Source organism: Phoxinus phoxinus (assembly GCF_949152265.1).
Source record: "Phoxinus phoxinus genome assembly, chromosome: 6".
Lineage (NCBI taxonomy): Eukaryota > Metazoa > Chordata > Actinopteri > Cypriniformes > Leuciscidae > Phoxinus > Phoxinus phoxinus.
Window position 1 is genome coordinate 11,709,382 of NC_136881.1, and position 14,095 is coordinate 11,723,476.

Consider the following 14,095-nt stretch of genomic DNA (forward strand, 5'->3'; position numbering starts at 1 on the left):
CTTATCTTCCCCTATTGATCTTCATTTTACTGCCTCGTAATTGTATGCAGCATGCTGTAAATGAGCAGTCCATATACAATCTTTTGATCTTCTAAGTTTTTCTGTGCAGGAAATTCGGAGCCGTGCACCACTTGTTTGTTGCCTTGTCATCCTCATGGGGAGATCTGGGTGGCTTATCTATAATGGTAGTGCAAGCACACTGATGTTACAGTGGCCCTGTTTACACCTGGTATTAAGATGCATTTTGGTCGATCAGATAGCAAGTGGACGATGTTAAATACAGGCGTAAACAAGGTCTAAAGCACTTTTAGTTTGTGCACTTTCGACCACTTCCAGAGGTAGTCGAAAACATATTCGACCAGATTGCTTTTGTAGTGTAGACGCTCATGTGGTCGAATGTGTTCGAACAGCCACAAAAGTCAGCCTACTCTCCGCCAACTGACCTAATGCTTAAACATTATGGGAAGTGCGCTATAGTCAGACGAGATTTAAACTTTGTTGGCTGAAGACTCAAGTTTAGTTTGAAGATGAAAAACGTACCGAGCACAATGTTTTTCAGTTGTCTCTGGGCACAGTTTATTTTGTCCAATAAATGTACCTACCCACAGACCTATATATACTGTATGTCACCACAAAGATGGCAATATCCCAAATCATTGTCCTTGTGAGGAAATGTTTTGGTCCTCATGATTAAAACATACTGAGATTTTTCATTATTTTTAATGTAAAAGTGCATAAAGTTTCTGTGATGCGTAGGTTTAAGGGTAGATTTAGGGTTGGAGGATATAATTTACTTCTTGTACAGTATAAAAATCATTGTCTATCGAAAGTGTGTGTGTTTGTGTGTGTGTGTGTGTGTGTGTGTGTGTGTGTGTGTGTGTGTGTGTGTGTGTGTTTATGTGATTTATGAGGACACAAATCTGTATTACACTGGTATTACAACTCAAACGTGGTTTATGAGGACATTTCATGAGTCCTCATAATTCAAATAGCTTAAAAAAAACATAAAAAAAACAATGTTTTATTAAAAATGTAAAAATGCAGAATGTTTCCTGTGATGGGCACGTTTAGGGATAGGGGCAGTATAAGGGGATAGAATATACAGTTTGTACAGTATAAAAACTATTACGCCTATGGAGAGTCCTCATAATGTAGTTGCACCAACGTGTGTGTATGTTTTTTTTGTTTTTTTTGAGAGAGAGAGAGAGAGAGAGAGAGAGAGAGAGAGAGAGAGAGAGAGAGAGAGAGAGAGAGAGAGAGAGAGAGAGAGAGAGAGAGAGAGAGAGAGAGAGAGAGATAAAGAAATGGGGAATGGGATTAAAACACAAAGGATGCCATATTCAAACCTTTATCTGCCATGTGAGCACCAAGGCTCAACATATCAGAAATATCAAACAAAAAAAGAAAGGAAAAACAAAAGGTAGCAAACTAGAGTAAAAGAAACATGTACCCATTTATGTTGATGATCTATAAGGTATTGTCACGTCAAACTCAATTTTGGTATTTTGGCACAGATCTGTGATCAACACTGTGAACACTGTTCATCTTCCAAAAAACACACAAAAAATTAAGTACTCAAAGAAAATATGTCCAAGAATATATTAAATGCACAATAACTTTGAAGGACAAATTTGAGACGGATGTTTCTACCAATCAAATGAAAATCAGGTTAGAGAGGCTACATGGTGCTAAGAATGTGCACTTCATAAAATAGTGTTCAATCATGCTCTTATCAGAAAAAAATTATATCACATATATAAACCCCAATCTGCATGTGCATGGAAAGAACATGTTCAGACAGATAATAAAGAAATGTCTTGAAAATTCGGAGAAAGCATCGAGAGATTTGGAAAAAAACGTTCAGTTCCTGGAGTAGCTGTCAAAATAAAATCACCCTAGAGACAGGTAAGGTAATTAGTACTTGACATGATCAGAAATAACCCTGGGAGTAACAGCTGCATACTTCCTGCACTGACTAATGACAGTCCTCATGAATCCCACCAATGAGAAACACAGAAGAGGCGCTGTGCAAAATAAATAAAAATGCTTCACGTGAATGACATTGCTGTCCATTTCAACTTTGTTAATTCCTGAGGAGGAGACAATTCACAAAAGAATGAGTGTGAATTCAGGAAACATTATAGCTGAAGATACTGGAGTATAATAACTAAAGCCAAATGGCTGCAGCTAAAGGAAATGTTGACCAAAAACATCCAAAATGTGGTTGCATAATTATAAGCCCAGCATATCAATATGTTAAAGCATTGTTGTAAAAAGAAATGGTTCCATAGCTTAACATGTTCGGGAAAACTAAACTACCATGACACTCATATTCGTACAGTATGTACAGTATACTGTTAAAAAGTCTGGGGTTAGTAAGATTATTTTAGAAAGAAATTAATTCAGCAAGGATGCAATAAATATATCAAAAGTGACAGTGACTTTTACATTGTTACAAAACAATTCTAATAAATGCTATTCTTTTGAACTTTATATTCATCAAAAAATTCTGAAAGAAACAATCACAAAAATATTAAGCAGCACAAGTTTTTGCGACATTGATAATTATAAGAAATGTTTACTGATATATTGTGATAATATTCCATTACTGTTATTACAATATTACTGTTTTTACATCAAATAAATTGGTGAGTATAAGGAACTCCCACAATGGAATGCACTCAACTTGACATTTCTTACATGTTGAGTGTGACAAATGAATATCACTCAATTTTAACATTCCTTCTTAAGTCGTTAATTGTTCAAACTTCCACAACTTCCACTTTTTCACCAAACGTCCCCATTTTTTAGAAAGTCAGGTTTTTTGTTTTGTTGAAAACTGGACACCACATACTGAATGAAACATGCAACACAATGAGATAACAATACAGACAATTATTGTTTGAAATGTTTAACACTGCATATTTTACATACTAGCTTCACATACAACAAAGTATGTCTGTACAGAATGCCGTAAGTAGTAAGCTAGTATTCCTTTCAGAAACATATTGTGCACATAAACAAGAAGCCTTCAAGAAGCATTATTACATCTTGACACTTAAGTTTTCAAGGAAAGACATTCAATGCTGAATGAATGTGCTCAATAAACATTTAAATGAATATGTTATTGACAACTTCAAACATGCCATTTCTCAGTAAATACGGAGCAGCTTAGAGAAGATAACATTTCTTGCAAACACTTTTTTTTTACTTACTTTAAAGTGTTCTCAGCGACATAAAGGAACAGTTTATCTCAATAAAGCAGCCATTTTCCTTTCTGCACTATGAACAGGGTAGAAGCAAATCTCCAGCAAAGGTTGTGCATCACTTTCTAAATCTAAAACTCAAAGATTATTTGGATTTATCATTGTTAGCAGTCTGTGGAAGTTCCTGTCCAGACTTCATTTCTCCTCAGTCCCGCGGATACGCTCTTATCACCTCTAACATTTACCTCCACAGTCCAGGTTGTACCCTGAGCCCTGCTAGCTAAACACCCAACGGCTAGCCTGCCCTTTTACACATGCTACATGGACCCCGGCTAAATGTCATTAGCCGCTGATGAGGATCAAAACTAAAATGGTCCACTAGCCTGTGTAATGTCAACGTGTAGCATTAATTAAAACCGTGTCTGTTTTTAATTAATTTCTCTCATCGAGAAAGGTAGAGTTGATCCCAGGTTGGTGTAAACGGCCGTGTCACCATGTATCGGCGTATGAGGCGAGGAATTCGACATCTGAAAAGGCAACAGCTGGAAATTTGCCAGAGGCGCTGGCGACGTGAGATGTTAAGATGCAGACAGTGTTTACATTTATTTGGTTAATTAACTACGGCTCATTGTTCTGGAGACAGTGACCCCAATTAGCTAAACACACGTTTATTTGGTGATGTCCCATCAAGCGCTAATTTGGTCATTCACAGGAATGCTGTCATAAAAATCACATACTGAGTGCATCTAAGGGTTAGTTTACCCACAATTGTGTTACACACCCTCATGTCGTTCCAAAGCCATAATACTGTACTTTCCTTCATCTTCAGAACTCAAATGAAGATATTTTGGTAACACTTTATTTTGATAGTCCACTTTAGACACTATGTTAGCTATACGTACAACTACCAGTCATTAGAGTATTACTATATTGTCTGCTTAAGGTGAGACACGGCAGACAAAAAGTTTTTATTTTATTTTTTTCACTGGTCAATTTTGAGATTTTGGGCTATTTGTCTTCAATAACATATCTTCTTTCAGACTTGCATATTTCCTGAAATCCCTCTTAAATTATGTTTTCATCTTGTGTAAATAAAATGCAATTTTGCACCTTGCTTTATCATATGGTCAGATCTCTCTACCGAAAATATATGCAAAGTTACATATATTTAATGAAATAATGCCTCATTTGCATAATTAAGCATAACATTTTCAAAAACTTGTAAATCATTTTTTTTATATACTTGTGTAAGTAATCAACTGAGGAAGTTTCATGGTGATATCTATTATTTTACAATTTTACCCTATTCACCTGTAGTGTCTGCCAACACTTTATTTTGATGGTCTCCCAACATACATTCTAGTGACAATAAGTAACTTTGCAAGTAAGTCAACTTATTCTACTAACCCTAATCTACTAATAATGCACATATGCTATTTTTATATATATTGTAATCATTGTGTTTACAACTTCTAATAATTACTTCAATGAGCTCAATGTTGTGCCTTAAATGAATATTTGTTCGCTAACTGTGTGATTTGTATGTGTACATTTCTGAAATACATAACTTGGACACAGTCACCTCTGATAAGAGATCAATCTAAATCGTAATGTAGACATGTATTTTCTGTAAAGCTGCTTTGAAACAATGTTTATCGTGAAAAGCACTATGGAAATAAATGTGAATTGAATTTAATGGATATGGATTGATATTATATATAGGCTAGATATATACAGTATAGTATATCCGTTGTTTGTGTTGTGAAGACGAACGAAAGTCTTACGGGTTTGGAAAAACATAAGACAACATGGCAAATTGTGACATCATTTTCATTTTGGGGGGAAATATCCCTTTAAGGTATCAAGAAACATTTGAAGTCATATAACAACACTGTTGTGGAAACTCACGGTGAGTTATATTACATGTCACTAGCAGTTGCTGTCATCTCTGCATCTGTCGAACAGCATCATGTCGCCATCGCATGCCCTCGTAAACATAGTTCCCACCCCTCCTGTACGGAAAAACAATAATAATGTGCTTTGACAGAACAGATTGTGTGACACTAATGTAAATAAAGAGACTTTCACTCTTCGTTATGCCCGCTGCTCTCTGATGACACACATGCCTTGCGCTTTGATGTTGGGTTATGCCTAACCAATCACGGCAATACAACGCAGAGTTATCCAATCACATCGCACGTGGGACTAGTTGAGCCAAAATGAAAGGTGGGATGACATTGCTAAGAGATGAGAGGTAATTGCAGAGGTAACCTGTGCCCACAAGGCTTTTGAGAATTTTTGTGCATCTGAGAGAGAGCGCAGAGAGAATAATTAATATTCTCCGTCATTCTCAGATCCTGAAGGTCTGAACAGTCCCCATGTTTTATCATCCTGAAATGTTGTTAAATGTTAATGGGAACCTATTTTTACATGGGCCATTCCACCACACTCCCAACCCCCCTGAATAAAACATTAATACCAACACACTTTCCAATACTTGTGAATCCCTCGCTCTCTACTAACACACTCAATGTTTGGGACTGGAAACCGTATTTACTGACAGGTGTGACTTTTGAATTGTCCTGTTCATGCAAAGTCTTACAGGAGTGACGCGTATACTCTCTATATGCACTAATATGACATAAACTACTCTTCTGTTCTTGTACCAGCCAGAAATGACACTTGTAACCATGGCAGTAAGAAGTATAAAAATTGGTGATATTCATAACATAAGCATGTTACACAATAGCACAATTTCCAATTAGTAAAATATTGCAATACTTTTCCCCACAACATTTTACCAATATCAGGGATGTGCCCGAAGATGAATAACAAATTATACTAATTAACAGAAACAAAATTTTGTTAAAGAAACATTTTAAAGAACATAAATCAATTTGATGACTATCGTGTGAAGTTTAGGAAAAAAAATGTGCACAGTTTGATTTTATGTTCAAATTAGATCAAATTTGATTAAAAATTGTGAAATATTATTACATTTTAACACTAAAAAGGTTTTTGTATCCTAGGCCTGGGGATATAACCATTTGTGGGGCTGTGGCTAGAGAGAGTGTGAAAGTGGGTTTCATGTTGAAAGGGTGTTTGTTGTGAATATTTAGATCTGATGACTTCGCTCATACATTCTTTGTTCAGCACACGGGCAGCATTCAAAAACAACATGGCCACCTGTGGAGGGAAATCTAATCACCTTCAGATAAATGTTTATATATTTCACATTTACAATATTTGGAGTGGACTTACATGTTTAAAAAGTTGTTGTTAAGTGTTAGCTTATTGCGTTTGTTGAAATTTTTGACATTTATTTTTGACATTTTTCATAATCTGTAAATGTTTGTATCCCCCATCTTACATTTAATTTATACAGTCATTAAAGATTTCTAAATAGGCATTCTACTTATTGTTCAACAGAATTTTTCAAAGAATGTTTAGTTTAAGTTATAGGTTTAAAAATTGGGCTAAAATGTAGCAAGCATTGTCAAACAAGCATTTTTTCTCAATATATTTATACCCCCAACGGGGCAACGTATCCCGGGGGATACAAACATTAATATCTAAAATAAAAGTCATGTTTTTTTTGTGTTTTTTTTTTTAATCATGAGATTGTATTATTTGTGTCCTAATAAGCAACATATAGCAATACATTAATTTGCTGATGCCTCTTTTTGGATTTCCCTTTGTAGGGTTAAATACCTGGTTTCTATTTTAAAGTGGTGGTAAAGTATGATTTCACTTTTCTAACTTTAGTGAAATGTTGCTGTTTGAGCATAAACAACATCTGCAAAGTTACAACGCTCAAAGTTCAAAGGAAAGGAAGATATTTGCTTTTAAAGAAAAGGACTACAACAAACGACTGGTAGAGACTACACGACATTCCTCCGGGGTTAGTGACATCACCAACCCTAAAATGTACATAAACCACGTGTTGTGAAGAGGAAAAGTTGTTGTATAAGAGTACATTTGTGAGTCAGCTCAAACTTTAGCATCCATCTTTTCACATGCAATAGAAAGTCAGTCTGTGTGCATCTCACAACAGTTCCTATACGAGCGATTTATAGATTACCATGACAGAATATCCTAATTTAAGATAATTAACTCCACATCAGCAACATAAATTCATCAACTAACCATTCAGAGACGTCCTGTTGCATTCTATGTGTTGTCACTTCTTCTTGAGTCTCTCCATCTTTGTCTGACTCCGTTTTAACATTAGACAGAACCGTTTCTGTCATTTTAGTGTGTCTGCGTCTGTGTGAGGTAATCGCAGCTGCTAACACACAGGAGCTCTTGAAACCCCGCCCTCTGCAGCAGCTCATTTGCATTTAAAGGGCCAGGCACCAAACGGTGCGTTTTTGCAAACCCTCAAAAAGTGACAACTTTAACATGCTATATAAAAATATCTGTGGGATATTTTGTGCTAAAACTTCACACACACACACACGCACGCACGCACGCACGCACACACACACACACACACACACACACACACACGGGACATCAGAGATTTATTTTACATCTTGTGAAAATGGCATTTTACCACCCCTTTAAAATTCCTGTGATGGAAAAATGTTTTTTTTTTTTTTTTTTTTTTTTTACTCCATGCTTCAGTGTCACATCCTTCAGAAATCATTATAATATGCTGATTTGCTGCTCAATAAACATTATTATCATCAATGTTGAAAACGGTTGTGCTGCTAAAAAAATGTTTTGGTTACCGTGCTGCTTTTTTTTCATGAATATTTGATGAATAGAAGGTTGAACAGCATTAAATGTCTTTACTGGGACTTTTGATAAATTAGTTCTTGCTGAATAGAAGTATGAATTTATTTTAAAAAATACTTTTGGATGGTGTACCTATTCTACTTTCAGACTCTCGTGGGCACGTTAAGTCTCTCTTGTTCTTTTGTCACATTTTCTATTTCTCTGATTCTCCAATGATCAGTAAAAACAGTGAGACGCTCTAGTCTGTGTGCATGTGGATGGTGTTTAGACTCCTGAGGAGGGATTTACAATCATTTCAACCATTCCTAGAAAATCATTTTGACAATTTTTTTTCTTGTCTCAACATTTGTTTAAGGATGGAATAAAAGCGGATATTACTAAGGGGAGGAGAACAAGAGAAAATATCATATTCTTCCTACATCATACAGAGTGTGGAAATAATGCCTACAACAGGAAACTTTTGTCTCGTTTTAGCAACTCCCAATACAGGCATTCTAGCAACAAGGCCACAAGGGAGTACCATAGAGAACGAACGAGAGAGAAAGAGGAAATGATAGATAGCGCATATGAAAGAGAGAGCACCAGGAGAGAATGGTTGTGCAACATTCACAAGAGACAGAAGGTTGCACGGGAGGCAAAAATAAACTCTTGTCTTCTGTGCCTATAGTGACGTAAACACATAACTTGAGAGGGACACCTATAAAATATGCGTGAGTCCTTGGTTATAATAGTCACCAGGTGTACATGAACATTTATGCAAAAATACACACACACACATACATCAGGCCTTTAATGAATTATCTTGTCCTAGGCAATGACATTCCCACTGTAACCTGACTAACTCAGCTTTTTATCTAAAGCACAGTGGGATATATGCTGAAAAGACATCCTTAAATTAGCACTGCAGAGTCGGTGTGACTTTATGGCAGGAGATCTTGCTTTACCCGTTGCATATATCCTGTATCCTGTCCTGAAAACAAGGAAAAAACAAGGAAACAGCTTTGCATGTATCAGCATAATAATTTTAGCTCATGAACTAAATGGATTTTGCAATCTTAACATAACTGTAGGTGATGAAATACATGGTTAAATATAAAACAGGATTAGATGTAATACCGTTGAAAAGTTTGCTGTCAGTACAACTTTATTTTTGAAAGAAATTATTGCTTTTGTTTATCCAAGGATGCATTACATTAATCAAAAGTGACAATAGACCTGTTTAATCTTAAAAGTTATATTTAAAACAAATGCTGTTTTTTTTTCAACTTCCTAATCAGCGAATCCTGGAACAAATATTAATATTAATTAATTAAAATATTTTATTGTTGAGTTTTCACAACAATATTAAGAAGCACAACTGTTTTCAACCTCAATAATGATAAGATACAAAAAAAAATGTTGAGCAACATATACAGATCAATAAATCCTGAGCAACATTTTCAGCATGAATGATTTTTTAAGGATCATGTGACACTGAAGAATGTAGAAATGGCTGCTAAAAATTCAGCTTTGCCATCACAGGAATAACTGATATTTTAAAATATAATAACATTTAAAAAAACACTTACTTGATAATACAAAAAATTTAAAATCTTACAAACTTTTGAACCGTCTAGTGTAAGTTCCTCAGAATTTCTCAGTCCTCACTCTGGTAATGTACAGTAATGCCCGTGGAATGTTGGATAACAGACAGCATTTTTGTGAAGCCATCAATGCAGGCTTCACAGAAATGTTGGACACAAACTTTTTACAGAGAAGTCTCACTAATTTCCACTAGGCAATTCAGGACAGGGCCAAAAAATATTTTAAAACTTATTATTTTGCCATATGGTGAATGCAATTGCATCATTACGTGGCCATCCAGGAACACTACTTCCAAAATCCAGGAAGACCAAAATAGATCATAAGGACAATTTGAAACCCATAACCCTCAGTATAACTTATCCCCGTATGTTTATAAAGGGATGCATATGACTATTATTACAAGTCAGTCTTCCCATGTCACAAAAAAATAAAAAGTGGATTTTCATGACAGAAAAGGGCATCATAGGGTGCAATCAAATCGTCTTGAGTCGATGAATCAGAGGACATCCCTTCTAGTTTGGACAATCGTTGGCACTAGAAGCATTGAGTAAGAGACTCCAAAATTGCTGTGGTGATTGTTCGGACTCCTCTATCTGTGTGCCAAATTTCACAATTTTCCTCTTCAAGAGCAGAAAAAGAAGAAGAAGAAGAAAACTAACAGTCTCTGTGAATCCCTGTCAGGGCACTGATCAGTGAGTCGGCCATTTTAAGGGGTGTCTCCATCGCAAAATCAATCCAGTGCACTGAAACGTTTGCTCCCTAAAAATACCCACAATGCATCAATGCTCAATATGTTCCCTCACCGTAAGTTCTGAACCGTGAAACATAAATCACCCGAGCCAACTCACCACACACAATCGCACAGGCTAAATGTAAAAAAAATAAAATAATTGAATTTAATTATATTTCAGCATAACTATACATCGACAGACAGGTAACATAATCTAGCTAACATTTATAATTCATTTACGACTGAATTGCTGCATGTATATATTACAATAAAGTATGTATCATAATGTACATTAAATAACATTAAAAAAAGTCAGAACATAGCTGTTATGCAGTTGTTCATAAATTACGGTAGTGAAATTAAGGATGTTGTCCCGAATTTGTGTATACAATATATGGATACTAGACCTAGGGAGCTGACTAAGACGCACTAATATACAATATCTGCCTACGCAGAATCGGTGCTTGGCCCTTATTTACAATTCTAAAATACAATTTTAAATAAAGTCTGATTCAAATAGTGCAGGTTATTTGTCAGTTTGTCAGCAAATCAATGTCACCACAAAAAAATATAAAAAATGTAACTTTCATGTTGCAGGCCTCTTTTTTTTTTACTGGTGGATACATACTGTCACTTCTCCTGCTGCCCCTCATGTTGTGAATCTTTTTTCATCCTTCTCAAGCACCTTTCCTTTCATATCTTTCCTTTTTTGGCCACTCTTTCATGAGTGCCTGTGTCACACATCATTGGTGGCCCTAAGAAGCAGGGTGTCAATTCAGGCTATGGCACAATCCCTCTTTGTAGGAGACGCCAAAACAGCTTGTCTGCAGTATTCAGCTTTACAGCTCAAGGCTCTCCTCCAAGACCAAGACCACCATGCCGCACCCCCCGAACCCTAGCTTCTGGCTTTCTACACTTTGTGGATTAATTATAATTCGCAATGTCGCACACAGTCATCTGAGGCAAATGATCCAAAATGGCCGCCATGTCGCTGCGAGCGTGTGTTGGGATTTGCGTCGCTGTGTTCTCGGTGGGGTGCTGAGGGGAAATGCAAAGGGCCCTCAACAGGCTTTGATGTGCGCTGGTGATTATTGAGGCTAATCAGGAGTGCCATCAGCGAGCTAGCAGAAAGCCTGCGCTTTGTTTGTGTTCTTTAATGCTAATCACTGCGGCTAACACATTAGGCACTTTGATTTATTGGCTCAGGGACAAGGCTTCTTTATAAGTTTATCTGAGCAGTGGTAAAGGGGTTTATCATTATTAATGAATGTGCACTCCAAACAGGCTCAGCGGCCATTGTTTCTGCACAGTGTATCGGTATAGACTAAACTATAGAGACTGCTATGCCTCTATTAATTTCAGTTTCACTGGTGCGCCAATTACCACATCTGTTGAAAGGACTAGCATATATGTTAAGACATGTTTTGTGTAATGTTAACATGGGATAGCCTAGGCTAAAAAGCTAAAGCAGCTGGACTGCTGAAAAAAAAAAAAAGATAGAACTTGGCTAAGGTTGTGGTCGTAAAGTGTTTGTTAAAAAATGGCTTCTTGATTTTGTCATATTTTTTTTTTACGAAGATGAGATGGAAAATGTGCACCCTCAATTCAAGGATATTAAACATAACAGCACAGAATATTAATAATGTATTTTTTTTGGGTAAGATTATGCTTGTTTCAGATCATTTCATTCAGTGTGACGGGGATTGACCTGCTTGAGCTGCACGAGCTGAAGCGAAACAGTGAATGAACGCCAGTAAACTGAAACGCAGCAAGCGGGTTAATTAACTCACCCGAACGCATCCTATAAATATGTGATTAATCACGTATATGCACAACATAAAAGTAATATTACAATTTGCCTCAGCTCAACATGACGTGAATAACAACTATAACAACACAGTGTTTGTTAATTAAATGTTAAAATACACTCTAAAAAATGCTGGGTTGTTTCAACCCAATTTTGGGTAAAATATGGACAAACCCAAATGTTGGGTTAAAAATGTAATGTAAAAATTTAACCTAACGGCTGGGCTTGTCCATATTTGACCCAAAATTGGGTTGAAACAACCCAGTATTTTTTAGAGTGTAAATATAGGATAAGTAAATATAAAACGATGCAATTGTAGTCAGAGTAAAATTAAATATGATAAGTTAATAATTGTATATTTTATTGTAATTTGAGGAAATTCATTCATTTGTTGACACAATATTGACTAAATATATTTTATTTAAAGTAGTGATAGATAGATAGATAGATAGATAGATAGATAGATAGATAGATAGATAGATAGATAGATAGATAGATAGATAGATAGATAGATAGATAGATAGATAGATAGTGCAGATTATGAATGCCGCAGTGACAACAGCTACAGTGAGTTAAAGAGTAAGACACAACGAGAAAGAGAGGGAAAGAGAAGGAGAGAAATCGATCAACAACGTTGTGTTTACAATTGGGTGCTAAAGGTCAACAGAGGCCTAATACAAATGAACCAGAACATGATGCATGCGTACAGCGGGAGTTTGGGGAAGCACCCGACCCTGTGTACTTCTCTGTATGTGTGCTTGACAAAGAATGTGTGCTGGTGCGCTTGCCCTATTCATCTTAGTGATCTACACTTTGTCCTGTCACATATATCAAGAGTTCAAGCTAGAATCCCTACCACGCTCACTCCAGCATCACAGCTGGTACCTGGAATGACAGACCAGTGATGTCTGAAACCCTCTCAATTTGCATGCCCTGTCAGCACGGTGGGTGTGTCGGCATTTGATGAAGAGTGTAGATAATGTATTAATGTCCTTCATTTTTGTAACTTATACCGTGACAAACTGCAAATGGGAAGCAAAAAATGCTAAATCAAGCATCCCGCAAATAACTTGACTACATTTAGCCAAAAAAATGTTTTCAAATGTCCATTAATGACATTTAACCTGTGCCCTAAAAAAAATACAATAAAAATAATAATATATATATATATAGTATACAATGCAGGTTATATACTCACTGTTTGTATAAACTGTTGCATGAAGAGTCTTCAAAAAATATCCATTTGTGTTATCCAATGCTTTATGTACATACATTTAATCCTATGCATACATACATGCAAACACACACACACACGCGCATGCACGCACACACGCACGCACGCACGCACGCACATAATGACTATATATCATATGAGTATATGAGTAAATATATATACTGTGTGTATATATATATTTTACAGTACACAGTATATACAGAAACACAACATGAAAGGAAAATATGAGAAGTGATACGTCAGATAAAATAAAAAATAAAAACCTTTTTAAAGGAACTAAATAATTCTGAAGGATTTAAATAATCAATTTAATCATAAAAGAATAGCCCTTGTCGCATCAAGTGTAACACGACGCTGAATGAATGAGCTGAACTTGTGCTACAGGCTGAAAAGACGCCAACCAGTAAATTCACTCGCTAAATGGCAGCGCCGAGTGAAATAGCTTCACTGAGGGATTTAGCAGGCAAAGTTCAGCAGGTTGTTTGAGCTGCTTAACGTGGATTCAGCACCAGCTCTTTCAATGTGACCTACTGCACCTGTGAAGAGAACAGGAGAAAAATCCTCGTCCAAAGCCAAAACCCACTACCCTAATCACTTAGTTTGCTGACACCAACTAAAAATAAATATACTATGGTATTACTGTGACATGGTACCTGAGTACCAGAGTATTTTACCATGGTAGTGAAAATCATTTGATGTACCATCAGAATATTTTAATCAGCCATTACCTGTCTATATAATGTGGTGCCACTTGTTTGAAATACAGACCTGGGATAATTTTCATTTAACAAAAA

At 36.1% G+C, this 14,095-nt stretch overlaps 1 protein-coding gene across 1 annotated transcript in view; it reads right to left on the minus strand.

Moving 5' to 3' along the window:
* Positions 1 to 14,095, minus strand: part of sgcz (sarcoglycan zeta) — a 282,091-nt gene that overhangs the window by 79,507 nt on the left and 188,489 nt on the right. The gene's annotated exons all lie outside the window — the stretch shown is intronic.